General features: G+C 41.7%; 1 protein-coding gene across 4 annotated transcripts in view; it reads left to right on the forward strand.

The window, feature by feature from the left end:
• The first annotated feature begins 893 nt into the window (after window positions 1–893).
• The window catches only part of CALD1 (caldesmon 1), a 185767-nt gene continuing 171013 nt past the window's right edge, over window positions 894–15647 (forward strand). For 2 of the 4 annotated variants that reach the window (XM_031589918.2, XM_031589919.2), the window contains exon 1: window positions 920–1098. The gene's annotated coding sequence lies outside the window, so the exon portion shown is untranslated. Of the gene's footprint in view, window positions 1099–15647 lie in introns of all 4 variants that reach the window. The other 2 variants (XM_031589915.2, XM_031589916.2) reach the window with 2 other exon arrangements.

A 15647-nucleotide genomic window follows, 5' to 3' on the forward strand; every position in this document is an offset into this window, starting at 1 on the left:
TGCATCTGTTCTTTCATTTTAAGCTGTCTGTGTAATTTGGAAAGTTATCAATAATGATCACAAAAGGAAAAAAAAAGAAAGAAAAAATCGGATAAAAAATGATTCTAAGCTTCCTTTATCCATGCTAATGAAAGATATTGAAAAGTATTGTGCAGAATATATAGATGTAAGGCTGTCCTTATAGTAAATGAACCTGTTTAAATGTATAGAGAAATAGTTGTACGCCTGGAAACGAAATCCCTTCATCCAACTACCAAGAATCATTGTCATAATTCTCAATCCTTTTTGAAGTTGCTTTTCAGAGCAGGAATATTCTATATGTAACTTCTGTTCCACTGTTTGAGATGGAAGCAGGCTGCGGATCCTGCCAACTCATCTTTCATGTTCCTTTCCCACTAGTGTGTCTTTGCAGAATCAAGCTTGCACAGCAGAGAGTTTCTGTGTTCCCTCTTACATGTGGTGCTCATTAAAATAAATAAATAAATAAATAAATCAACGGTAAAGTTCTGCTAAGTGGAATTATTTATTTGATTTTTTAAAACCTGGTGCAGAAAGTAAATATGTTTACTGTGCTCCTTCCCATTCAGTGTACTTCCTTTTTTAAAGCTCCGTTTGTATTCAACAAGACAGCCTCTTTCTCCAAGATTAACATTTCTTATGATTGTTCCTGACAGAGGATTTACTTTCAGAGGCCCTGCTAAGGATAACCAAAAAAGGGCATGTTGCAAGACAGTTTTGGCAGCTTGCATGAATTTTCGGAGCTTTTTAGGTCTTGGTTTTCTGATGAGTGGCTTCCTGAGCATGCCTAGGGAATGACAGGCATCTCTGCAGGCAGGCTGAACCCACCTTGGCTTGTGCATAGCCATTGGCTGCCTATTAGAATAAATTGAGGACAATGCATACCGCTGCCTGCCAATTGTAAACATAAGGGATATGTATTCACTTAGCATTGACTTTTGGGAGGGGCCAAGGCAAGGCTGTAGTTTTATTGAATAGGGCTGTGTGTGAGGCTGCTGGTGTGCCTTTCTTGCTGCGCTCCTGCCCAAGCAGCCAGTTATTCATTTCCTTCCTACTAGTTGAAAACTTTTCACCGCAGAGGTAAGGGCTTACCATACGTATTTGTTGGGGAGCGAGCCGGTCTGACTGTGTTTGCGTCGTGCCTAGAGATTAAGAAGCATGCAAAACCTGACGGGTCGTGGAAACGCTCCGAGACGCTCAGATACTCTTTTCCCTCTCCTCCTCTCCCTGTTGTCCATCTGTCCAGATGCTCACGGGGAGCCGAAGGGGCAGCTCTGCTGGGCTGTGCAGGGCTGCTCGCTCACCCGCTGGCAGAATCCAACGCGGGGCAAAGTGCCGGTAGCAGGGCAAGGTCCCACTCTGTGTGGGATCCTGCAGCGGGACTGTCAGCGGGGCAATAGCCTATCCTTTCTTTCTTGTTTCTTTACATATAAGAAAGGAATTGCAATAAGGTCTTTGGTGTGGTAATAGTAAATTGCTTTTATTTTGCAACTTAATACCTGTTCTTTCAGACTGCAAAGGCAGCCTCCCTCTGTAACTGATACGGATAGAGTAAAGCTCTGGTTAGTGTAACCGATCCGATGCCTGCTGTAGCAGATGTCTGTCATGGCAGCCTTTCACAGAAATATTGTTGACAATAGACAGCATCCGTTTTTGTTTTCAGCCTTCAGCATGCACAGCAGCGCATTGCCAGAAATTTTCCTGTGAAACTGTCTTTCCTGTTAAAAGGGGGAGAAAAAAATGTGCTTGGGTGGGACCGGAGCTCTTAAAAGTACTGTTCTGTGCTGGTGTCAGTCAGATCACGGATAGCAGAGCTGGTGAGCAAGCTGTTCTCCTTTCCAGATCCTTTACCAGACTACCTTGGGTAGTCTGCAGAAAGTTGTGCAAGTCTGGCTGCTGCTAGCATGGTGTTCTCTGCAGCAGGAAACTTATTAGGGTGAGGGCTGGGAAAATGAAGGGAGGAATGATGCTAGTTGCAGATTGATACTTGAGAGATACAGACATTGACCGAACTGCCAACCCCTGGCCAGTGCTAGAATTGGTTCTTCTCATATGTCATATGATGTATCATATGGAAAACTGAACAGGAGAATTCTTAAAATTACTTTCTGTGGAATATTTATTTTCAGAGCAGCTTTTATATAATTTTGCCTATCTGTGAACCCTGCTCTTGCTAAGAGTCGTATAGGAAAATAATTTGTGAAAATAACCCATTCCGTTCCTTGGCTGCAACTCAAAGAAAATATGCAGGCAGAGTATTTTTTCTGTGAAAAATATGTACTTACAATAAGTCGTCTATTTTAGATACCATGCTGTGAATGATTGTGCCTGAATGAATTGCCATCAAAGAACCCCGAGACCCTGCATCTTTCTCAGTCTCATTAAATACAGCAGTGTGCTGCTGTGTGTGCATCTCCAGATGAATGTCATACCCTTTTCTCCTGCCATCAAGAGAGACATGGTGGGATCCTAAAGCTACATACACCCAAACCAATCAAACAGACTGTTTTAACCTAAATTATAAATGCAGTGATGCTTCAAGGAAGTAGGTAGTCCATTTGCCAAATTGAGTTGCCTTTAAAGTAAAGCAGGACCGAGCTCTTCTCAAGTATCTTGAGAAAGTTCAGATCTGCCTTTCTCTGGGAGGCTTTTTGATATCTTTGATAACAAGCCTGCAACTGTTAACACAATAGCTAAATTACTGTGCTGGGGGAGAAATACTTTGTGTTTCCCTGTGAACAGGATACGAAATTGAAATAATATATATTTTCTGTAGAGTCCTCTTTGTTGCAGCACGTGATGACAAGCAGATCGATTCCACATCTTCCATTCACTAGATTAGTCTTGGTGAAATCAATACCTTCATTAACGGATGCCGTCTCTGATGCTAGGAGGGTCCTGTGTTGTTCGAGTGCTCTTTGACAGTGAGCAACCTAAGGGTGCTTTAGGAGAGTAAGGGATTTTCTGCAATTGTCATTTTTGATGCTCACAATTTTCTGACACAGTGCAGCCTAAGAAAGGCATAACTTTGCTTGTGTTTTTATTTCTTGCCTGGCACTGACAGACCATGCAATCATGTCACTGAAAACTAAGTGATTTGAAAGGAAGAAGTGCATCTGAGTTCTGCTGGCTGACAATAGAGGGAAAATTGAGGTCCATTGAGCACAATCCCAGGGCCCTACACAGCAGAGAGACATGCTGGTCAGCAACCATCTGAATTTGGACAGTGTTATTATCAATGCCATTAATTCCAAGTGGTGAGACCAGAAAGGTATGGCAAGGCTCCCTTTGCTGGCTGCCTGCTGGGAGGTAGCTTACGTTGCATGAGGAGAAGGATGCCAGGAAGTGTCTATCGAGAGCCACGCAAGGAACCCTCCCTGTTTTGCACTTCCCTGTCTGCAGCAGTGGCCCTGCTGCATGGGGCAATCACTGCAGAGCCAGACACTGCCACACAGTAGAAGGATTGGAGGACCCTTTTGTGTGTTTGAATGAAAACCAAAGAAAAAAGAAAAATCACCCTGAATGATGTGCATTGGGGCACCCCTTGATTGATGTGACTGTGATTTTCCAGGCTTTGGGTTTGCATGTGCAGGTGAAAGAGGGCAGTGCAACCCATATTCTTGTGATAATGCTGACATTTGTTCAGCTTTTTTTTTTTTCTTGTCAGGCAGGGGTGATGGTTTACATGTGCTCTGTGTGCTGCTGCTGTACACCATAATCTGTATTGTCACATGTGAAAAACACTCCTTGCTCTTATGGATGCTTAAAATGCTGCTTACCCTGGAGAGGTTTTGTTTCCCAAGGGGATCTGTTCTATCACAGAGAGGTGAGCCTTTGCTCTCTTCCTTCCTTCATGCAGGACAAATAGGATTTGAACGCCTTGGGACTGCTTAAAATACTTTGATTTCTCAGTTGCTTCTCACACGAAACCCATTCAATTGAGTACTCATGTTCTAATTTTTACCAGATACCAGTGGAGCTGTTAACCTGTATCTGCTAAAGGGGCAGCTTGGTGCATTTAATTACTACACATGAACAAAGAGGGACAGGAAACCATATATGCATAAGAAAGAGAGGGCCAGACAGCAGCATTAGCTGTCCATCTGCAAGGCTTGTCTGGACTCTCCTGGTTAGCAGAGAAAGCACCAAAAAAGGTAACTGGGCAGAACGTGAAGCACAGTCTTGTGAGCTTCTCGTTGCCTTTGCAGGGAGCTTTATGGGGAGCTTGCAGGGTTGGGCTCCAGTTATAAAAGCCTGAGGCAGACAGGTCTGTGGCTGCAAAGAGTAGGAGTGCATCTTCAAAGAAAACTTCCATTCTTTACAAATTGTCTCCTCTTAGTACCTACCTCCTGGAAGCTCGAAACAGGAAAACTATTCCTCACTCGATTGCTCACCTGTAGAAGTGTTCATATTCAAGGGTTGGATTGCTGTTTTTGTTCCTAGCTCTTGCGTGGTTTGAAATGCTAGGACTGCTCAGAATGGATTTGGGGCACAGCTGTGCTGGCAACAAGTCACCCACCTACACATCAGCACTTCTCCTCAGATGCTGGTGCTCACTGGGAGGCTGTGGCTATTGCATGCCTTCAAATGGTTTGTCAAGGATTTTGCTGGGGCTGAAATTTGACTCAAAGGCATTTGAAGATCAGATTAGGTTTGACCTTTTGGGATGGAACACTGAGGTCATAGGATGGTTGAACTATGTAACTATTTCTCTTTGCTTTTCCTAAAGCTCTGGTACATTTCAGCTAGCCCAGCGGGGAAGGACACACAGTACATTGTAATTTGGGATCCCTCCCACCCCCGGGAGAGCTTTTTCTTACTTTTCTTGAAATGGATTAGATTAACAAAGAAGATTAGGGCGTGTAACACTGTCAGCTAGCTGCTGGCCCTGCTACATTAGCAGTACTGTTTACATCCAGAGTAGGAAACTACTTCATTTTTCTCCTTTGGAGCTGTGCTTAGTGCTGATAAGTGGTGTGGGGCTGGCAGCTGAGCTGTCAAGCAGATAGCAGCATTAGCAGTCCTTTTTCTCAAGCATTGCTAACTGGAACCTCCTGATCCTGCCTACAGAAGTGTTTAGGGGGTCTGTGCTGAAGCCAGGGCAAAGTGCTCACTGGGTCTGTTCTGCTGACTTTCAGTAGCAAATAACTGGGGAAGTAAAAGAAGGAGAGAGAGAGGAAAAAGAATGCCAGATCTCAAACTGCTGCAGTCATTTGATTTTTTTTTTTTTTTTTTCCTGTGATCATAAATACCTGGTGAGTTACCTAATGGTTGTGTGTCTGTTTTTGAGTCTTCAAGCTCAAGATAATCCATGAGATTTTCTATTTAGCTCGTGAGACTACTGAGCATTTGTAAAGAATTTCTAATCCTGTAATCCAAATTTAAGCATTGTCCTTATTTTTGATTGATTTCAATTTTGATTGATTGAAATACCTTATTTTTAATTTATTTCTTAGTGAGAAAGCACACATTTTGGCTTTGCACAGTTACATATTCCTCTAGATCTGTTTTTTTTTCTGGACTGCAAACATAAAAACTCAGAAGCACAGTGAAAACAGTGGAAAGTGGGCCAAGCTCTGTGGCATGACACTGAGCTGAAATGCCTGGATGGGATTTCTCCAGTATTTGCAGATACAAGTGCACTTGCTGCACCTGAGAGCATCCTGTTTTCCTGTGAATTTATTGTGCAGATAGCAGAGTTGCAGGATGACAGATTTTGCTGACAGCCTTGTTATAGTGTCATAACCTTGGAAGAGAAACTCCTGGCCATGCTGCTAAGCTTTACCTGCTTGCTCAGCTTCATGTGATCGGAAAACTCAATGCTGTACCTCCTGGCAGTGGGGAAAACGTGAGGAGAAGGTTTCAGGCAGTGGAAATCATTGCATATTTCCACACCCTCTTGTGTACAGAATGCAAATAAAGAGCATTTCCCTTGAGACTTGCTGTGGAGGGTGTGAGGAGAAGCGGAACCCACCCGTTTGCACATTTTCTTGTTCGTGTCCTTAAATGGGAAAAAAAATCCTTGGAATTTAGCTCATAGAAGGGTTATAAATAGATCTGTGGAGATAAGGTTTTGCTGTAAATACTCTGGTTTGGGATCTATTCAGGAAAGTGACACTGTAGGCCGACAAATATATGGGAAAGGAGAGCTCTTGCTAACAGCAGCAAGACCATGTTGTCATGCACAGGCACATCCCCTGTCCGCACCAGTCATCATTCTTCCTCCATTTATGTGGGGATCCAAGGGGCACGGCTAACTGTGCACCCCTAAGTAAGTCAGTGAGGGAGAGTTGCCGTTTGTGATCCCCTCATGTCTGCGGGTCTCAGGATGTGCTGGAAGATCACTTTGCCTCCCACCCTAGAGCAGCAGTGGCTGTGGGGCCAGGCCGGGCCCTGAGGCTTGGCACAAGTCGCTGTCAGCCGGCTTCAAAGGGAGCTGTGCCCATGTGGAGGGGCTGAGATTGGTCCCTGTTTGTTTCTTATTTGCAGGACTTTGATGTTCCCATTCTCTTTCTGTGGCTGCCACAGGGCATGTTACTAGCCTCTTCCCGCTTCATTCTTTTCTTTGACAGCAAGCTCTCTAATGGTGAAATGGTCCTCCTCCCTTCCCCATTTTTTTCTTCAGCTGCAGTGTTTGCACCAGTAAAATCTCTTTCTGATTCAGAAGCAAAGGCAGGACTTTTCTAATCCTTTACTTTTCCAGAGCACATAGCACAGCTTGTTACATAGCCCAAATCATCACTGTCCAGTACAAAGCACTTGTATGGAGAACAGTTCCTGTCTGCATCTTCCCTTTTGTCTAAAATAATGACCTAGTGATAACCTGCTTTCTCTCAGCAGTTTCAAAGCCAGGGGGAGAATTTGGCTTCATTCCTGTCTAGTTAAAGCTCATAAGTTTGGGAAAGAAATTCCTTGAGCTTGGCCACAAACTGTGGAAACGGGAGGTAGCTGTGTTAGCTCTGAGCTCAAGGGAAACGTTTGGCCAGCTGTCATTTACCTGCAGAGCTGAGCCTCTCTGCTGCTGGTTCTAAAGGATGTCATCCTGCACAGGGGCTGTGCTGTGGGTCTGGGTCCTGAGGGGAGAAAAGGAGAGAGGAAAGGGTTTGCTGCTCTGCAGGGCTCTAAGAACAGGAAAGCCCTATCAGCCCTAACAGCCACATCCTGCTATGGAAATTAGGGATTTCAACCTAACTCACTTCAACCTCAGCCCACTTCAAATAAACTGGATTATAAAGACTGAAGTGCAGCATTTTAATTGCTGTAAATATGAATAGGAGTCCTTAGGAAATCCTGATGATGGAGCTAAGCATTTCTGTGGCTAATGTATATTGCATTAAGAAAAGAAGGCCAGCTGAGGAGTTCTATTCTGCTACTCCCAGTAACTTAACACATAGATTATCTGAGTTCAGCTCTCTCTGCACTGCTGAAAACGAGGGAGATGTTTTAACTTGGGCATTGGCTCGTCTGATTCTGATCTTACTTCAGCAGCTGTGTGGTGATGTAAACCTTACTTCAGTTTTAAAAAATACATATTGGGTCTGATCTCAGTTATCATAATGTAAATCAGAGTTAGTTTCAGAATCCATCTTTTTTTGTTTTGCTTTCTGTACATCTCCTGAAGGATGCTAGCAGCAGGGAATTGGTCAGAATTGTGGTAAGGAGCATTCATTGGGAAATGATATTTCATAAAAGGGAGGACACTGGTAAACCAATAAGCCAGTATAAATTCCACTGCTCATTTGCTCCCTGGTGATTAAAAGGTCTGCCATAAATGGTAAAGGCCGGGCATTCATTCGTTGCAGCCACAACAGTAAATGTCTTATTTACTGGAGACAGTATACAGTCAAGGAGCAAGGGTCTGGGACAATAAAAAGGAAAAGCAGCAGCTATTTTTTGCAGTTTGTTTGCTGTTTTCTCCACTGCGTGTTACTAAAAAGCTCCGTGACTTTTTTCTTTTTTTTTGTTCCTTTATTTAGATCCATGCAAACGGCAGTAGGTTTGTTTTGCCACTTAATCTTCCCTCCATAAAACCAGACACATGAGCCTATTTCCTCTCCTTCCCCCCTACACAACCCAAACAAGAAAAAGACATTTCCTTTACCAGTATAAATAAATGTAGCTCTTCTGTCTTCAGCATATCTCTTGTGGGTTTATATGACTACAGGCTGGGATTAGCAGACAAAATCTTATTCTCACCCCAGGTATAAAACGCTAACATTAACAAAGGCAATGATTAAATGCCAGTGTTTCAGAAACAGCGGTAGGATCACAGGAGTGCAGCAAATAGGAAACGTGTGTGCATGAACGGAGATGAATCTGGGGGGAGGGCAGGAGCAGCATGCTTTGGATGGGGGTTGCAGAAGGGCTCCCAAGTGCTGCGTGCACCCTGAGGGATTTTCCTCCCAGCACATCAGTTCCTGCAGTGAAAGCCTATGCAGATGACATTAAGATGCAGTCGTTAGAACGTTGTGTTTTCATTCTCACTTTTCAGTTTGTTTTCTTTACAGTTAGTACTTATTCTGACATCAAAATCAAAGGGAGAATATAGTCAATCTAGTTACTTTTCACTTCCCAAGAAGGACAGATAAGTAACTACAACAATGAAACTATACAGTGTTCCCTCCTTGCTGAAGATTCCTGTGAGTTTTTTACTTCTCATGAGCCTTACAAATAGTTTGTGTCATATTGATATATTTAGAGGTTATTGACAGGATCCTTCAAGCTGCTGACATGTTGACATAAGCCCATAAAGATTTTCATCATTGGCATCATCCAGTTATTCGTATTTTGAGTATGTTTAAACTAATGTGATTGACTCTTCCGATTATGTAGTTGCTCACAGGACAGTTGGCTAGATTTGAATTCATTCTTCTGCTCCTCAAAAATTTTATTGCTGCTCTCAAGAAGTACCGTGGCCCTGCAACAGATTCACCTTCTGTTTTCATAAACATCTGGGTCTCTGCAGCTTCCAATAAGTATAATTGGTAAAATTACTTTTTGTCAGTGTTGATAAAGTAGACATTCTTTCATCTATGGTGCTATGGTTTTTGTTCCAGGAGAAATACAATGTTGATAATACGCTTGTGTTTATGGTTGCTGCTAAGCAGTGCTGTACAGAGTCAAGGCCATTCTCAGCAAAGGGCACAAGGAGCTGGGAGGGGAAAGAATTAGGCCAAAGGGGTGTTCCATATCATATGACATCGTGTGGAAGGAGTTTTGTAGAGTGTGGGAGTTCATCTTGCTCTCTTCTGCTGTGCGGGGGCTAGCTGGGCATCAGAAGGATCACAATATTTTATGTCAAAGAGGTGGAGGGTACAAATTAGGCCTACTTTGACTTTTCATCTCTGGATGGCAGTACTTCTTGAGGAGACATGCATTGACTGTTATCATGGAGCTGTGGTTTATAAGACTGATGCCCACTGAGGAGCCCTAATGTGGCTAATAGAAGCCCTGAGAGGTTTTAACAGCCCAGTACTGTGATAATAATACAGATTACTGCTTCTGTTTTCTGGTTATTGAAAGGATCTGGAGAAAACCAATTTGGAGACTAGAATAACCAAATAACTGGTCTGTGTCGTATTTCTTCATCCAGGATTTGGACTGGATCTGCCTTCTTTGATACCAGCTTGTAAATACCACCTGGAACCTTTGTGAAAAGCCCTTGCTTAATAAGCAAATGGAGAGCAATAAATATTCTTACATAGTTGAAGAAATTTTTATTTCTTTTTTTAGCATCTTCGGTCTTCTTCAGTCCCAAAATAAGATGTGAGGCTACTTTGTTTTTCTTTTTCCTCATTTAAGAGGCAGGTAAATTATGCATGCTTTGGAGTCATTTCCCTCCCTCTAAGAGATCTGTGTCTGAGTTTCATGTTTGTTACACAGTTGTGAAAGTCTAGAAACAGTATGGTGAACTGGAGAAAACATTATAATCTGAGTGTTATTTCTGTCTTTCCTGTGACACTTCATGCCAGTGGAAAGGCACTGATGGAAAGTCTGTTGGCATTAGAAGGCACAGAAATGGTTTCGTCAATCTTGGTTCAGTGCTTAAATATTGCTGAGCCTGAATTTAAATCTTAAATTCAAGGTTTTTCTCCCATTTTAAAATTAAATACCAGAGGCTATAGGCATTAAAAAAAAAAAAAAAAAAAAAAAGGAAATCCCAAACTGAAAACCTGGGAAAGACATATTAAGTCATCTTGTCCCTTTCCCTGTACAGTGTGAGATGACTCCCTAAAGTATATTCACACGTGTTTTGTCCATAAACACCTCTGTTTATTAACAAAATACAATAAGCTGTAGTTTCTCAGTGAGGATTGGGATAGTTTGCTACACTTTCTAGTTTTTAGCAAGCGGAAATAGCTATCATTCTAAAATGTGTTTCTTGGCCTATGGATATTGCCTATATGAATTCAAGCAAAAAATACCTAATGAATGGAAACTCGTAGAAGAGTTAATGGCAGCTGGTTTTATTATGGACCTTTGACATGATCTCACACTAGTTTAATACAAATGTTACCTCACTGACTTCGATGGAACTGGTTTTCATTTGCAAGGGAGTAAATGAGGCCAAAATCAGTCAAAGACATAGGGAGATTCTCTGGGACAGGGTTTTAGTTTGGGGAATGTACTTTACATCCTTATAAAATATATGAGCATATCTGCACATTACAGTCAATGCTTCAGGCCACGTGGGAGATGCTTTGAATAGCACCTGTGCAAATCCAAAATGAAAGGAAGGGATAACTTGCCAGGAAGGGCCGGAGAAATATCTCATTTTTCTGAGTGCTGGGCCGAGTTTCCTTCTTACTGGATTTCTAATGTTTCCTTAGTGAGATGGGTAGGAAATACAGAATTGAGAGCCTGTTTTGCAGGTAGCTTCAGTAATTTTGCTTCTTCATTTCAACCACACCAAATTAAAAAAGGAATTGTGTTTATTATTGTCAATCCAGCTCAGACAAAAGCACCAGCTGTACAGTCATTCTGCCTTGAAGCTATCAAAGCAAGCAGTGAAATAAGAATCATATGTTTTAGTCAAACCTTTCTCCAGAATTGCACAATATTATGTCCTCCTAGCTCAGCCTTCAGCTTAGCTGAATCTTGCAAAACTCTCAAAGGCATCTGTGCTCTACTGTAAGGAAAGAAGAGCTTCAGAACTTCCCAAATCTAGCAGAGATTTTACTTTGCAGGCTGGATACTAAGCACCAGTTGTGAGATGAGCACTGCGTTTGTGTAGTGTGTGAGGAAACATGGCTAAAGAAGTGATGGACATTGATTAAGAGTGGAGAATGGCCAGGGGAAAGGTTTTGTCTTCATAGTTTCTTGCTGCTTGTGTTTTGTTGGTCCTGTTCCCTGCTTTCTAGCACAGCAGCACCTGAAGTTCTAGTGCATCTAGTGCATAGGATTTAACAGCCTGGATTGTAGCAGAATTTCCCAGCAGCATAAACACTGGTTACAGATAATTTTTGCTTTACTCAGTCTTTGAAATTGTGAAGTTTACAGGTGCGTGACAGGAAGATTCATTATAATGTGCTTGTAGTTTGGCTTGGGGAACTCCTGCTGACAGAGCAACGCCATTTTAAGACCGTGGAGTTATGTGGTGTTAACTGTGCTAATTTTCATTTTTATTTTACTGAAGAAGCAGAATGATCATAATTAAGCAAAGTATTGGCCAAAACTGGCGGGAGAGGAGGCAGTACAGCATGTGACATGCTTTTAATGGTCCTGTACACTTCTTTAAAAGGGAGCTCTTACAGAGACTGGTTGGAAGTCTTTTCTCAGTCTGTTACTGAGTTCTTGCTGTTCACTATCTGAGCTGAAGCTAGTGACAGCGTCCACAAAAAGTGCAACAGCAGCTAGCACCCCTGTGATTCACGGCAGTGCTAATTACTGCTGGTGGTGATGCAGCAGTGTTCCCCACAAGAGCTGATCTGAGAGCACTGACCTGCTTCACACTGGTGAAGCATACTGGTGCACCATGAGACAGAAATGACTTCAAGCTGCACTGCTCTGCTATATTCACAGTGGTAAGTTTGAAGGAAAGGCCCTTTACCTGGAGCATTTTAGCCTTCTCTGGACCTTCCTCCTGAGCAAATTAGGTGCTGATGAAGGAAATTTGTAGGAGAGCTCTTGTCTGAATGGAGTATGTGCAAGTTTTATCCTGCTTGCTTCCAGTGTGGTTCTGTCCTTGAGGTAAACAAAGCAAACCCCCACATTCCTATTGCTGTTTCAGTACTGTCAGTACAGAAGCCGAACAGAGCTTGCCAAGTCTGCTCTGACCTGTGTACACTGAATGATACCGTGTACATTGTAAGTACTTTCTCTGGAATAAAATAGCCATTGTTGTGTGGAAAGTCAATGAAAGAGCTGGGGCTGCAGACTGGGACTTCTAATTACTATGTCATAATTCATAGGTATAAACAGGGAAGTGGTGCAGTCACCATCCCTGGAGGAATTTAAGGAAAGGACAGATGTTGTACTTAGTGACATGGTTTAGTGTAAAGTATTGGTGATAGGTGGACAGTTGGACCAGATGATATCAGAGGTCTTTTCCAACCTTAAAGCTGTCATACTAAGGCATACTCACAAACCTATTTACTTAACCTTTTCTCATAGCTCCTTGGACTGTTTGCTGGGACTGCCATATTAACCACAAAGGAAGAGATAAGTAAACAGGAAAATCATTCTGTGAAGCATGGTTAGAATTTAAGAACATCTTAAACATATTTATAAGCATTAAAATGAAAGAAGAAAAAAAAAAAAAAAGCTTAGGGTATTGAATACTGGTTTATCTGTTGAACATTCTCCCGTATGAAAGTTTTCATTGGCAAAAGACCTGGATAGATGTGGTCTAGTGACTTGGAAGTTATGAGGTGATGTCTTTTATTAGAAGCTGAATTCCCCCTTTGCTACTTAGTTAAATCCAAGGTTAGAATGCAGTATTATGGTATTCCATCCAAGTAGTCTGGCCACCCTTGATTGGTTTTATTTTTGATTAGTAAAAATACATGGCAGGAGGTGTTGAACCACTTGCTGGAAACTTGCTGCTGCCAGAGATACTAACATGGTCTACATCTGCAGAGATTTTTTCTTTGCTTAATATCTTGGAGATATACTTAGCAAATGGCCAATGGACTGAGTGGTTCACTGGTTTCAGAAGGCAAATGTGGTGCAAAGTCTGAAAAGTTGGACTTCAGCAAAGAAGTGGTGAAGACATAGCAGAAGCTCTGACAGATGGTTTTGCACTTTTTTTTTTTTTTTTTAAAGTATTGCTTTATGGGTGTCAGGAATGAACAATTATGATTTCATGTTGAAACGTGCCTGAAGCTGGGAAGAACAGTAGGATAGATGGAAATAGTTGTTCCTCATGCAGCATTGGTGCCACCTGCTCCACAGAGAACATAAACCGATCTCTGAAATTTTAGAAAGAAAACTTTATGTTCCACATGTGATTCTGCATTTATACAGGTGCAACTGGCTTCAGCTGAAGGGCTGTTTTGATGAGAGATGGAATGTCTCATTTATATCAGTGATATAAATTACTTTTTGACATTTACGTGAGTGGTAGAAAACAAACACGCTCCACTTGTGTTGGAGTTCTTGTTGTGTGCATAAAAGAAGACCTGTCCTTACCCATGTGCATTTTCTGTAAGGATATAATGCCCCTATTCAGTATTCATAAAGAAGGCAGTGGCTACCCAGCTTGACTGCTTGATGAAGAGGCAGTTGCAGAATTCCACCCAGTTGAAATCACTGATTTTTGCGAATGGAAATTGTTTATACATTTTTCTTCATTTAATAGAAATATAATTAGTGGTTTGCAATGTTTATGTGGATAGCATCAGCTGAATCTTGTTCCAATCCACTGAATGCTTTTTTAACATGACCTACAATACACATCATGCAAAAATCTGTCCACGATGTCCAAAGTTAAGTGCAAATTCCCAATGTAAATATGAAGTTTTGCCAAGCTGAATTAAGCTCCTTAGGTGGTATCAGGAAGGGCTTTGTTGGATTGTTTACTTTTTGCAGGAGGTAGAGGATAGAGGAGACTATAAATAGAAATAAGATGCTATTCCACAACTGAGGGATTAAGTCTTGAATTAGGCTGTTGTATAAAATCTAAAGACTGAAATAAAATCACTGCCTAACACTCAGTTTTTCAATTTAGTGATCTCCAGAAACTCTCCTGGGGAACCAGCTGCACTCTCAGCAAATTATTAGGACAAGGCAAGAGTGCCCAGCCAAAACTTTGGGGCTGTACAGCAGTACTAACAGTGCATCAGGTCTCAAACATGTCACTTTGTACAGCAGTGGGTCCCAACATTATCCCAGATTTCTTTCTCCATTACTTGATTGTCTTATTTTGTATGTGTTTTCACTTCAACTTAATTAATCAGATATTAATTCTGTTTTTAATAATTTCATAACTTTATAAAGCATCTGGACAATTTACTTAAGCTGTTGGTTGGGCTATTGTACTACAGTGTTTATTGTTTATTGCATTTTAAGCCTTCACAATCTCAGGAAATGTTTACCATGGTTGAAGCTTATTTCTAACCACTAGAAGTGACATAGAATGAGGAATTATTCCCCCTATCTGTCAAGATGAAAACAAAGTTCTTGTGTTTAGTATAGAGTACTAAAGCAAGAGTTTAAAAGAGTGAAAAGGGTTTTTTTTTTTAATGCCCAATACATTAATCAGGGGCAGTGTATTCCATTAAATGCCTTCTTGGAAGTATTGCATGTAAGAATGATAGAATCATTGAGGTTGGAAAAGACCTCTAAGATCATCTAGTCCAATCCCCACCATGCTCACTGATCATGTCTCTCAGTGCCACATCCACACATTTCTGGAACACCTCCAGGAACGGCGACTCCCCCACCTCCCTGGGCAGCTTGTTGCAATGCCTCATCACTCTTTCTGCTAAGAAATTTTTCTTAATACCCAACATGAACCTCCCTTGCTACAATTTAAGACCATTCCCTCTTGTCTTATTAGTGTTACCTTTGAGAAGAGGCTGACCCCCATCTTGCTACCACCCCTTCAGAGAGTTGTAGAGAGTGACTCCTAAGCCTCTTCTCCAGACTAAACAATCCCAGTTCTCTCAGTTACTCCTCATAAGATTGGTGCTCCAGATTCTTCACCAGCTTTGTTGCCCTTATTTGAACACAAGAAGTGATAGTTACTGTCCAATTTATACTCTGAAGCACAATGTTTCCAACAGTCTTTAGAAGAAATTGCTCCTATATTGGACGCATGCACAATAAAATCTGAGATGCCTCAATATGATGCTTTTAGGAATTTTCAAGTGTCAGAGTTTGGACTGTGAGTTCTTTGTTGGCATTTTTGTCAGTGTCAGTTCAGTTCTGTTTCAGTATTTCTACTAACAGCTGATGCAGACTGACCAAAGAAACACATGCCTGGCATTGATTTTTACCCATCTGCATGTAGCCAGTTGCTTATAGTGCCTGGTTCATAGTTGAGCTCACCACTAGCAGCTGAAGGGAAGAGGACCTGAAACTTCACTTTGAATGCTTCTTTGCCATCAAGCAGTTCAGCTTCTGCTGTATTGACAGAGGTACCAGATTTTGTTAAGAATCTCAGCTGTTGGCTGAGAATATTGTTGTTG

Source organism: Phasianus colchicus, chromosome 1 (assembly GCF_987193195.1).
Source record: "Phasianus colchicus chromosome 1, bPhaCol1.hap1.1, whole genome shotgun sequence".
In the NCBI taxonomy this organism is placed as follows: Eukaryota; Metazoa; Chordata; class Aves; order Galliformes; family Phasianidae; genus Phasianus; species Phasianus colchicus.